The 14127-nt window shown below is 44.2% G+C and overlaps 1 long non-coding RNA gene across 1 annotated transcript; it reads left to right on the forward strand.

The window, feature by feature from the left end:
* The first annotated feature begins 1395 nt into the window (after positions 1–1395).
* On the forward strand, positions 1396–2277 carry LOC120966501 (uncharacterized). Its single transcript, XR_005760275.2, has 2 exons — positions 1396–1558; positions 1623–2277. It is a non-coding gene; the product is annotated as an uncharacterized lncRNA (long non-coding RNA).
* Positions 2278–14127: the final 11850 nt, after the last annotated feature.

Below are 14127 nucleotides of genomic sequence, written 5' to 3' on the forward strand. Positions count from 1 at the left end.
GATGGCCGTCCATGCGACCCCGGAAATGGGCTAGCTCGCCAATAATCATGCAAGTAGCTAGTCCCCGAAGACAACCACTGCATGCGTGTGGCCCAAACATATGTATGGAGAGGTGTGTTTTTGAGTAACAATGGAACAACTTTGATGTGGCATCGTGATTTCGAACTAGAAATCCCCACACTGAGTGAGGGTTAGGCTGACGATGCATATGTATGTTACACCACACTTCAAGCCAACGACGGGGATTCATGCATGCATGCGTGCATAGTATATGCGCTCAAACTTAAGGTCTGAATCTCACCATGACCTATACTACGATAACACGAACCAAATGAAGAATCCGCCATGGTAACCTATCTTGTTGTTGGTCAAGGTGATCATGGATGTCCACGCGGCCCATGAATATATAGGCTTGTCGCCGGTAACCACGCGAGGGAGTGTACCATTCGAAGGCAACCACTACATGCATATGTATTGAGGTGATGCGTGCATGCATGTTTGAATACACAACATTGATGTGGCGCGTGCGTCAAAAATCGTACACTAGCTCCCCACACAGAGCGAGATCGGTTCATGATGTGTCGTTGTACTAGCCACTTCGACTCGATGGGGGGATTCATGCGTACACATGCATGTGTGTGTGCTCAAACTGTATCATGCATGTCACCCCAGAGCAAAAATAATAATGAGTCAATTACACCGGTGGTGCTAAAACTTGGCGCAAACGGTCACTTTGGTGCTAGGACTTGTGGCATACATTGAACTGGTGCAATAACTTGACTCAAGCCTGCTAATACGGTGCAAATGTTGATTGTGTACGCCCGGACCGCTGACTAGGCATGCCAGCTTGGCGTGGGGCCTGCTGTCAGTGACTCGACAACTGAGAGGGGCGTGTGGCCACTTTTTGCGAAAACAACCTCGATTTTTTTAGCAAAAAAACCCTGTCGTTATTGAAGGTTGTTATTGATGAGGTCGTTATTGGTGAGGTGGCATCTCAATTTTTCTGAAAAAAAATAAAACATAAAGAGCTCCACCTCGAACCATCGACCTGTAAGTAGCAAATAGTCTACAATAGCAAATTCACCCGTAACGCATTTATGTCTTAGAAGGATAACTACACCTAATGTAGTTGAACGAAGGCACTCTCTTTTTTATTTTTTGTAAATAACAAAGTCGTTCTAGGAGCTGAAATAACCTGTTGTCAGTGCGGCCATTTGCATCTGCTCGTATCTTTTAGAAATTTGTAAAAGATATGTAAATTCTAATCTCTGTAATAAAAATAAAGTTTAAATATTCATGACATATAAATATTATCGAAATATGTATTTGGCAACCGTGTGGCATATTGCAAAACTGCCACACGACCTGGATGCCGTTCGTTTGAGATTGCACATCTGCGAGCAGCCTCCCCGTCCCGATACGCTCGACCGCACTGCGCCCGGAGATCTTCGAGGTCGTGCTTCGCGGCAACTTGCAATTCCCGCTGCGCGCCTTCGTCATTCCGCGCGGCGGCGGCCTTCTTCCCCGTCGGCGTGGTCCAGCCCTCCGCGAGGCACTGGTACGTCCGCACGTCGCCGCTCTCCTGCCTCTCTCCTGTTACCTTATCCCCTCGTATGGCATAGGTCGAGTCCGCCAATAGGGATGTCGTCGAGTCAAGACGAGCTCTTCACCCGTTCCCGTTTGCTCCCGCCCCTGCGGCCAGGCGGTTCCCTTCGTCGGCGCCAGGGAATCGATCCAGCAGAGTCGGGTTCCTGCTTCGTCGGGTGGGATAGGGGAGGGGTTCCCGGCTGATTTGGCCTAGCAGTAGCTAGCGCCGATCGAATCGATTGGTTGATGGATGAAGTGCCTGCTGATGATGTGCTCGCTCAACTGGGCTGCGATCCTAGACGCGTCCGCGTCACTCACCGGAGTTGTTTGCCTGTTCATGGTTGCTTTCGTGATGCTGGAGTTCATTTAGCCATTAGAATTGGACACAAAATGATGGGCAGAAGCAGCGGTGGTGCCAGAGTTTATTACTTCATTTAGTCAGTAGAACTAGCGCTAGTTTTTCCGTGATCCTGCGGAGACGTCTCTCGTGAAGCTGGAACTGCAGCAGCTATGGCCTGAGTTAGCATGAATGTGTTTGTTCTCTGAACCTATGTAGTAGTGCTTGTAGATACAATCTGGTTCATTTCTCGTTGAAGTTGAAGAGAGGGTCAGTACTAATACTTAGTACTTTGTACGCAGACTTTGTTAGAAAGAAAATGGAGCAAAAATATCTGCATGTTTGTGTACAAATTCACTGCATCTTGCTTTAGTTTAACTCATCATCAATCTTGTGTGCTTCCATAACACTCTTACAAATGGTTGCACAACCAGTCTGAGCGACGAACATGTTATATTTCTGCAAAAATTTCCACCTAGAAGTGTTACTATTGGTTTTCCACATCTTTTGTTTCACTGTACAACACATGAACTTGCCCTTTTACTGCATCAAAAATTCCAGGGATCGTCATAATTTATGGTTTATTGGTGACTTGAGGAATCAGTTAGTGGAGTGACTCCAACTCAGTTGATAATTGTTCTCCATATGCTCAGTACTACCAACTGCTTATCAGCTTATGGATGGGGAGATGCAAGAATATTACTTTGCAAGTTCATTGATTGGAAATTCTGTAGTTATGAATGTACTATTCAACCAACACACAGAGAAGGATACTAGTTAGAAACGATTATATGCATTATGCACATAGATTTTCTTTGAAGCTAATCAGTGCATTAGGTTGTTCGTAGTTGTGTTATACAAATATAAAAAAATCATTGTTGAAGGTAGGAACCTTGAAACTTCTGTGTGAATAGCATGGCAATGTACACACCATGGGTCTGATAATTTGCGTACAAATACTGTAATAACTTTGACCAAGGGAAAAATTGTTTAAAACATTCCCGAATAACTTTTTGTGCAATAGCATGGTTATATACGCACCACAAATCTGATAACTTATGCCCAAATACCGCGGTAACTTTGACCCGGAATAAAAAATTTATTGAAAACAAACCCATGATAACTTATGCGTAAATAACATGGTAATGTAAGCACCGCAAACCTGTTAACTCAGGTACAAACACTGCGGTAAATTTGACCAAGGTGAAAAAAGTTCAAAAACATAACCTGATAACTTATATATGAAAATAGCACGGTAATATATGGACCGCATATCCAATAACTTAGGTACAAACATCACGATAACTTTGACAAAGGGAAAAATAATGTTGAAAAAAGTACCCCCGATAACTTATGTGAAAATAGCACGGTAAATACGAATCACAGACCCGAGGTACAAACAAAGCGTAACTTTTCTGGGAAAAAATAATTGGTTGAAAAATATAACCCCGATAACTTCTGTGTAAATAGGATGGTACCATACGCATCGCAGATCCGATAACCTAGGTACAAACACCGCGATAACTTTGCGCAAGGGAAAAAAGTTCTTGAAAAACTTACCCTCAATAACTTGTGTGAAAATAACACGGCAATACACACACCACATACCTGATAACTTACATAGAAACATCGCAGTAAATTTGACCAAGGAGAAAAGAGTTATTGAAAAATATACACCGATAATTTATGTGAAAAAAAGATGGTAATAGTGGACCATAGACCCGATAACTTATGTACAAACACCGCGGTAACTTTTGCGGGTCGGAAAGGTTATTAAAAAATATACCCTCCGGTAGCTTATGTGAAAAATAGCACGACAATATACAAACCGCAGATCTGATAAGTTTCGTATAAACACCACGATAACTTTGACCAAAGCAAAAAAGTTGTTGAAAAACATACTCTCGGTAACTTTTGTGAAAATAACATGGTAATATAAGAACCACGTACTCGATAACTTACGTACAAACATCGCGGTATGACCAAGGAAAGAAAAGTTGTTGAAAAATATACCCCCGATAAATTATGTGAAAATAGCACGGTGATATATGAACCGCACACCCGATAACTTACGTACAAACGCCGCGGTAACTATGATCGAGGGAATTTTTTTGTTGAAAATCATACCCCATGTAACTTTTTATGAAAATAGCACGGTAATATACTAACCGCATACCCGATAGCTTACGTACAAATACCACGGTAACTTTGACCAACGGCGGAAAAAATTGTTGAAAAACATATCCCGAGAACTTATATAAAAATATCACGGTAAGAGCGCATACCCGATAGCTTACGTATAAACATCGCGGTAACTTTGACCAAGAAGAGAAAAAAGATGTTGAAAAACATACCTTGGTAACTTATGTGAAAATAGCACGATAAGTTGCATACCACATGCATGGTAACTTATGTAGCCGAGGCGCGGTAACTTCTGACCCAAAAAAGTCGTCGGAACATACCAACATGGGATCTAGTTTCGAAGATCTCGTCATGACGAATCTTTTTTGTGAAAACGGTTTTTGTAGTAGACTGACGGTTTAAGCTACAAAACATTTTGAATTTTTAGAATAAGGAGAGTCTAGGATGACATCAGCATTTTTATCCTCTAATGCATGCATGTAATTAGAGGAAAGAATGCACGTGAAATGAGTCTGATTCATCCTAATGCAATCATGCATGTAATTAAAAAAAGGAAGAAGTTGTGTGGTAGTTTTAGCTATATGGCACACGTATGCCAAGTATTGCAGTCCAAATATTATATACTCCCTCCGTCCCGAAATACTTGTCGGAGAAATGGATAAAAATGGATGTATCTATAACTAAAATACGTCTAGATTTATCCATTTCTCCGACAAGTATTTCCGGACGGAGGGAGTACATACAAACTAACTAACTTACTTTTTTTTTTAAATCAGGCATTATTTTTCAAAAATATTAATATATATGAAATAATATTTACGAATTATGAACATGTTTATATAATTCAAAACAATACAATATAAATACACGTAATTTAAAAATAAAATTGAAAATAAAAATGTTTGTATAATACAATTATATACGTACAAATAAAAATGTTTGTATAATTAAAAAATTCAATAATTATACACACATTTGTATAATAAAAAATATTTTAAATTTAAATCCTACAATGTTCGTATGAATACTTAATCATTGCTAATATATAAAATTTATAACGTTTTTGAATATAAGTCATGAGTTAAAATTATACACAGGTGAATATTTAGTAAATATTTGTATTCATCATTTTGTATAATTTAAATATAAGCTGCAACTGTATATTTTTTGTATTCACTAAACATTTTTATTTAATATAAATATTTGAAATGTTTTTATTTACTAAACATTTTTATATAATACATGGGTGTATATTTAAATGTTTTTATTTACTAATCATCATCGTTATGTGTACTATTTATATCCACACAAAAAATTATAATATTTATAAATCATGAATATTCAAACATTATTTTTATTACATACGTTTTACAAATATCTTAAATAAACCTAGTGCGAGCAAAATGGGCAGCACTATTTGCAACCCATTTAAGCCTCACGTGCAACCCATTTTTTTTGTATACTACAAGAAGGACTATTATTGATATTGTGCGAAAGAGTACTATCAATGGAGTGGTTTAAGTCGGCTAGCATTCTTGCTGTAGTTCATGATTTCGACCCGTAGGGGCTTCTTTTTCCCGGTTAATTTTCCTGTACTGAAACCCGGGACCCATGAGTCATTGAGGCGGAAAAATAAAATGCATTCTGAGGCGTAGACATGGGCTTTTTCTATGAGAAATAAAAAAATCAGGGAGGTTTCACAAAATAAATAAATAGGCCACACTCATTCCTCTCTGCTTTCTACTCACCGACAGCGGGCCCCATGCCATGCTGGCGCGCCAAGTCATCGGTCTTTTCGTATCTAACTGAATTGCATCATATTTGCACGCCTGAGTCAAGTTGTTTCACCAGTTCAATGTATGCCACAAGTTTTAGCACCAAAGTGACTGTTTACGCCAAATTCTAGTACCACTGATGTAATTGACTCAAAAATAATCCCCTCCTAAGTCAAATTAACCTCTCTTGTTGTCAGGCAAAAAGTAGTGATGGACCAAGCGGGCCCATAGATGAAAAGCATCGATATCGCTGATAACCGCTTAAGTGGGTGCGAGAGGACAACCACCACCGCTTTGCATGTGGGCCAAACATATATATGTTGAATACCCAAAATGCACAACCTTGATGTGCCACATGCCTCAAAAACCGTAAACCATGCACCCACACAGAGCGAGGTTCATCAAGCGTACTACATATGATGGTCCCCTTCCCCCCTCTTCACCGCATACTATATGCTCCTGCCGTAATATATGTACAACCCAAAAGAATCCTCATTGATGATGAAATTAATTAACCTCTCCCGATGTATAGGTCAAAGTGATGCATGCATGCATCGACGATGGCCTCATGGGCCCACAGATGAAAGCGTCACACGTGAGTGTCCTAGCTACGATATGCATGTGGCCCAAAAAGGTGTTGTGTGATGTTTGAATAGCCAATTTCACAATTTTGATGTGGCACGTGCCTCGGAAACCAAAAAGTCCTGACACTGAGTGAGGTGTACTTGTTCACGGACACGTACGTATAGTATATATGCCAGTCCCCTCCCACCTCTTCAACGCGTACTATATACCACCATAACACAAACAAAAAAGATTCTACCTTGCTGGTCAAATTAACCTCACTGCCAGCTGTTCGTCAAAGTGATGGACGACGACCTCGCGGGCCCACAGAAAAGCGTCACACGTGAGTATCGAGTGTCCTGTAGGACAACCATCGACTGCATGTGGCCAAAACATGTATGTATGAAAGGGTTGTGTAATGTTTTAAATAACGATTTCACGACTCTGATGTGGCACTGGCCTGCCTAACAAAACGGCCAACCCACACGGTGGCGCACAACTCATAGTGTACTGCGAGCCGCCCGCCACCCCCAGATGCACACACCCACACGCACACCGCGAATCCACCGCAACAACGATGCATGTTAAATTAATTATCCCACGGTGAACATATATGTTACCAAAGGAGGGACGTTTTAATTTTAAAAAAATCACAGAGATCATTAAGACGTTTTAGTACATCAATTGATTGATTTTCTACGGGTATAATGTGCAAAAATTAAATTTGAGCTACATGCACACGTGACAGTGCACCTAAATGGATTGCAAAAACACATGTGTCTCACTGGGTGCATGTTTACTCTCCATGCACCAAATTTCAAACATTGAGAATCTTGATTTTTAAATTCTAGTGCATCCAAAACTTATTTGAAGTTCATGAAAACTTATCGTGTTGTCATATGGACACCAATACAAAGTGGCATTGTACTTTTTTTGTCAAATTTGAGACCAATTTTGATGTAATCTTTATCTAATTACAGACGGGAGATTATTAATAATTGGGAACCAATATCCCAAACGGATTATTTATTCGAACCGTGAGCGTTAGACCAACAATGGATACGTGCCATGCTTCGGTTAAGCAATAAAGCGGCATCATTAATCATCCAAATAGAAAAACAATATACGTGCCGCCGCGCGACCCGTGTGCCGTGCGAGCAGGCGTGAGTTGATGGGACGCATGCGAGCAGTCCGTCGCGCAGGCAGACGGGGAGGCGTGCGTGCAGGTGTGTGAATTGACCGAGGCGTGCTCGCTGCGCAGTATCATCGGGAAGCATGCGAGTAGCTGTGTGAAACTTCGGAAGGCATGCCAGCAGTCCGGTGCGCAGGCTCACCAGGAGGCGAACCATCTGTTTGACCGCCGCTCGCCTCTCTCCCACAACTCCCACTACTCCATATTAATGGTGCGCCCGAGCGGCCGCACCCCCATCCTCGCTACGCACACACAATCCTCTCTCTCTCTGCTTGCATCCTCGACGCCGCTCTCAGTCCTCAAAGCCGTCAGTATATGAGGATGCCGCCCAAGCGCCCCATCGGAGGCAGTGGCGACGCCGGGGCTGCTAAAGCACCGGAGCACGGCGTGCAGATGGAGACAGAGGTTGTCGTCACCGCCGGTGAGTTATCACTGCACCCTGACGTCGTCGACGCCGTCGAGCTTCCACAGCCGGAGGCGGAGTTCCACACCGACTCCGACGACCACTCCGGCGACGACTCCGACGACGACGGACAGCTGGTTAGTCATCTATACCCATTTATGTGTCAAATATATCATAGGGTTTCTCTGGTTACTCCTGCCTCCCCCTTTTTGGAATAGAAATCCTATGGTTATGTTCTCCCAATCCATGAAATCTGAGTAAGTTTCGTTAGATTCGTGTAGTGTATTGTTTGTTTGAATGGTACAGGTGATAAGTGATTAGTTGTTTCATCTGTGCAAATAATTTCTGCTAGTAATCTGACTAGGGTTAGTGTTCGTGCTAATAATTCCTAGCCAGGACTTGACAATTGATTTTGAATGACCTACATATGTTTGTGCCATTATTTTCTTCAAGATTGATCTGTACATAGATGACTGTGCTTAAAAATCGAACCATAATCTCTGGATATGTATAAATAAATAGCCATAAATTCCGAATCCTACTTCACGGCATGTAATCATTGATTTGATGCCAAATTTGTTTTACTATTTGTATAGGTGTTGTCTGACGATGTGGACAGCGAGGATGAAGATGTCCAGAGGAGGTACAAGAGGCAAATCCTGAGGGAGCTTTATGCGGGAATGCATAACATGCATATTAGGACCTGGAACGGCGGCTATGGATGCCCATTTTCCAACCAGAAGCTCCATGACGCGTATCTAAGTGTTCTGACGCATGCAAGAGGATGGGCCGTTGGCTACTTCAAGCAGAAGTATTCTCGCAGGGTGGCGCACGGCGCGTACGCCGAGTACCTGGAGAAGCTTCAGGATCGTGCCGGCATGTGAGATGAGATGTGGGATGGATCGGACTATGTACGCTTGAGTATGCTTAATGACGGTTGAACTATGTACTTATGGTTGAACTATGCTTTTGTACGTGTACGCTTATTATCTATGTCTGAGTATGTTAAATATTTGGTCAAAATTTGGTAAAAATTACAAAGGGGGACTAATAAACTAGGACGGAGGTAGTAGGAGTACGTTGATGTCTACTACACAACTTTCTTCTTGTAGACGTTGTTGGGCCTCCAAGTCCAGAGGTTTGTAGGACAGTTGACCTAAGGTTTATCAATCCGTGGGAGGCGTAGGATAAAGATGGTCTCTCTCAAACAACCCTGCAACCAAATAACAAAGAGTCTCTTGTGTCCCCAACACACCCAATACAATGGTAAATTGTATAGGTGCACTAGTTCGGCGAAGAGATGGTGATACAAGTGCAATATGGATGATAGATATAGGTTTTTGTAATCTGAAAATATAAAAACAGTAAGGTAGCAAGTGATAAAAGTTAGCACAAACGGTATTGCAATGCGTTGAAACAAGGCCTGGGGTTACTCGTGTAAGTTCTCTCAACAATAATAACATAATTAGATCATATAACAATCCCTCAACATGCAACAAAGAGTCACTCCAAAGTCACTAATAGCGGAGAACAAACGAAGAGATTATTGTAGGGTACGAAACCACCTCAAAGTTATTCCTTCGGATCGATCTATTCAAGAGTTCGTACTAGAATAACACCTTAAGACACATATCAACCAAAACCTAATGTCACCTAGATATTCCAATGTCACCTCAAGTATCCGTGGGTATGATTATACGATATGCATCACACAATCTCATATTCATCTATTCAATCCAACACAAAGTACTTCAAAGAGTGCCCCAAAGTTTCTACCGAAGAGTCAAGACGAAAACGTGTGCCAACCCCTATGCATAAGTTCACAATGTTACGGAACCCGCAAGTTGATCACCAAAACATACATCAAGTAGATCACGTGAATATCCCATTGTCACCACAGATAAGCACATGCAAGACATACATCAAGTGTTCTCAAATCCTTAAAGACTCAATCCGATAAGATAACTTCAAAGGGAAAACTCAATCCATTACAAGAGAGTAGAGGGGGAGAAACATCATAAGATCCAACTATAATAGCAAAGCTCGCGATACATCAAGATCGTACCACCTCAAGAACACGAGAGAGAGAGAGAGAGAGAGAGAGAGAGAGAGAGATCAAACACATAGCTACTGGTACATACCCTCAGCCCCGAGGGTGAACTACTCCCTCCTCGTCATGGAGAGCGCCGGGATGATGAAGATGGCCACCAGAGAAGGATTCCCCCCTCCGGCAGGGTGCCGGAACGGGTCTAGATTGGTTTTCGGTGGCTACAGAGGCTTGCGGCGGCAGAACTCCCGATCTAGGTTATGTTCTGGAGGTTTCTATATATATAAGAGGTTTTGGCGTCGAGAACAAGTTAGGGGGGTCTCCAGGCTGTCCAAGAGGTAGGGAGGCGCGCCCAGGGGGGTGGGTGCGCCCCCACCCTCGTGGGCAGCCCGGGACTCTTCTGCCCCAACTCTTTTACTCCATGGCCTTCTTCTGGTCCAAAAATAAGCTCTGTGAAATTTCAGGTCAATTGGACTCCGTTTGATTTTCCTTTTCTGTAAAACTCAAAAACAAGGAAAAACAGAAACTGGCACTGGGCTCTAGGTTAATAGGTTAGTCCCAAAAATCATATAAAATAGCATATAAATGCATATAAAACATCTAATATGGATAATATAATAGCATGAATACTTCATAAATTATAGATACGTTGGAGACGTATCATACGTCAATCACACACGGTTCCCAAAATTGAAACCGTGTGCAATGACTTTCATTTTGCCTGTTGCGTCAATCACACACGGTTCGCCCTAGCAAACCGTCGCTCCCAAAATTCTTTGTGGGACAAAAAGCCTCACCACCCAATTCGAAAAAGAAAAAAGAAAACCCTCACCATCCCCACATCACAAAAACCCTCACCCCGCCCACCACCCCCTCCGGTACGTTCCACATTCACACCTGCATAAGATCCTCCGCGTCTATGCCATGGCACCGCCTATCGCGACGGTAAACACTTAGTGTCACATCCTAGCTAGTTCATGCATTAGAGTGTTGCATCATGTCTATTTTTTCACAGAAACTTGAAATGGGGATGCCAGAAACCCCCAGCACCCCCCCTGAAACAACTAGGGTTTACTAAAATCCTTTTCAATGAACCTGAAATGCCCTCCATAAAAGTTCACCATCTTTGGTCCTGGCTAAAACCCCTGCCAAAAATGGTTACATATTTTTGGAGGCCATTTTGGATTTTTGCACAAGCCATAAGTATTTGCATTTGGGCAATTTAAATCCTATAAATATTTTCAAATGCCCAAATAATCTTGAAGGTATTTTTTAGGCTGTTGAGAATAATTTCAAAGGTGCCTCAGAATATTCTCAGGATTTTCCCAAATGAAATAGTATTTTTACTATTTCAAAACACAGAACAGAAATAAATAAAAAGAGAGAAAACAGAAAGCAGAGAGGACTTACCTGGCAGCCCACCTGGCGGCCCAGCACTGTGCTGGCCCGCGCCAGTCAGCTGCCTGCTCTCGCCAGAGCAGGCAGAGAGGTGACGCCGGCGAGCGCGAGCTCGCCACGGCGCCACCTGCTTGCCGCCTCGCCCGTGGATGCGCTGGACGACCCCCACGACGCGCCCCGAGCCTCTGGACACCCCCTTTCTCCCCCATTGCCTCTCCCTCGCCTTCCTCCACCATGGCCGACGCAGCCGCTGCCACCTCGCCGGAGTAGCCGCGCCCACCGTCGACCTCGCGCCGTCCCACCGTGTCCAACAGCTCCGCCGTCGCCTACTCCTTCGAGCAGGTCGAGCCCCGAGCGCTCGCTTGCCCCGAAGCCTCTGCTCCGACCTCGTCTTCGCCGCTCACCGTCGGAGATCCCCTCCGCCGTCACCACCGCAACAGCTCGCCTCCGACCTCGCCGTCCGCTCCGTCGCAACCACCGTGAGCCTGGCCACCTTCCCATCCTCTCCTTTCTCCCTCTCGAGCTCCGTAGCCACTGCACGTAGCTCACCCGCACGCGCCGCCGCACGAGCTCGTCGCCGACGAGGCTCCGGCCATCCAACGGTCGCACCACCGTGGCCGTTAGCTCCACTGTATCGCCAGGAGCCCGTAGCACCATCGCACGTCCCCCGCCGTGCTCTCTAGCAACGGATTCGACTACACCCGTACTCCGGCAGCCGCACGGCTCGTCGCCGGCGTCGATTCCGGCGACCCCGAGCTCCACCACCACCACCAGTCGATGCGGTTTGCTCCCAGCTACACGTAGGTGCTCTCCGCCGTCCATTTGGTCGCCGGAGCACGAATCCCGCACTCCACCGCCGCGTCTGGACGTCGCCGGCGGCTAAACGCCGGCGAGTCAGCGTGGTTTGACCACGGGTTGACCCCCCAGAGCCACTGACAAGTGGGGCCCGCCTGCTAAATAATCTGAGTTAGAGTTTAAAATTAATCCTAATTAGATAATTACCTAACAGTGACACTGACACAGGGGACCCACACGTCAGGTTTGACCCGGACGACCCCGTTGACCGCTGACGTCATCATGACACACTGCTGACGCATTAAGCAATTTAATTACTGGAATTATTCTTATATTGGAAATTCCAGAAATTATCACAAACTTCAAAAAATCATAGAAAATAATCTATAGCTCAGAATGAAAAGATTTATATATGAAAAATGATTAGAAAAATCCATTCTATCCATCGGTACTGGTTTCATGCATGTTTAAGCAAGTTAACCTACTGTTTAATGTAGAACAAGATAAAGCACTAAAAGAGGCCACATATGAACTTGGAATTTGAATCTCTGATTCAAAATAGTCCAAACCCATCTGGTCTTAGTTGCATTAACCCAATACATCCATTTTGCCATGTCTCATGCATGCATCATATTGTTGCAGTTGCTTGGTGTTGATTGTGCTTCGGTATGTTCGTTGTGGTAGGTTCTGCCTCCGAGGATATTCACGAGTATCCAACTGAAGGGCAGTATCCCACCACCACTCCGTCAGGCAAGCAACCCATTGATCATTTCGATACAAACCCATCTTCTTGCTTCTGCTCTCATTTACTGCATTAAGACAACGCGATTCAAACTGCTGTGTGTTGCGGTAGTTGAACCCACTTTCCTTTGCATGACCTGTCATTGCCACAGTAACTAGATGAAACCCACTAGCATGTGTAGGAGTTGATTGAGCCATGTTGTGTTCCTACAATGCTATGCTTGCTACGCTTAGAGTCGTGTCAGGTCTTGCTCATCAGGGTGATGAACTAGAGTGAAAGTGTGTGTCGGTAATGAGAGTGAGGTGTTGAATATGATTTGGTAAAGGTATCGATGGGAGGCCATGTAGGAGTACATGGTGGGTTGTTTCATTGAGACCGTCCCTAAGAACTGAGATCTGTATGCGTGATTTAAGATTCAGCTACTACCACGCATTGGGCCCGAAACCAATGGACCCCCTCGGCTTCTTAATCACCCTTGTCCTCTGTCCAGGAGTTGCACGTAGTTTCTGGTGTTTGTAGTAAGCTGGAGGCCGTGGACAGCGCTGACCAAGGGGTGGGCTGTGATGCGGTAGGCTCGTGGCACGGTGTACCGAGTCGCCCGTTTGGTGTCCAGGAACCCTGCACACATCGTTTGGGGCCGTATGTGGAAACCTCGGCCGGACTCCCTGCGGATGGAACCTAAATAGGCGATAAACCTGGACTAGAGACTCGAGTGTTTAGGTAGGCTGTGACCGACACCCACGTTGGGCTTCCGCTTGAAGGTTGCCGAGTACACGTCGTGTAGCAACGGTAAGTGGTGAGAGCGTGTGTGACGAAGTACACCCCTGCAGGGTATAAAACTATTCGAATAGCCGCGTCCGCGGTAAAGGACTACTTGGTCACTTATGCAGTTCATAGACAAGTAAATGGATACTATTAAAAGCCTCAAGATAAGTGTGAGTACCGCGGATGGCCCTCTCGTGGGATGACGAGGGAGGATCCACGGTGGAGTATTGAGATGGTGATTAGTGGACTCGTGTGCGAAAACTATTTCACAAGTGGTGTCTCGTAGGATAGCTTAGCCAAGAGTCAAAGCTGGCTTGCTGCAATAACTCCACTACCTTCTTGAGAATGAACATGTATAGTAGGATCTGTTGTAAGACTTG

The sequence above is a fragment of the Aegilops tauschii genome, chromosome 6 (assembly GCF_002575655.3).
Source record: "Aegilops tauschii subsp. strangulata cultivar AL8/78 chromosome 6, Aet v6.0, whole genome shotgun sequence".
NCBI lineage: Eukaryota > Viridiplantae > Streptophyta > Magnoliopsida > Poales > Poaceae > Aegilops > Aegilops tauschii.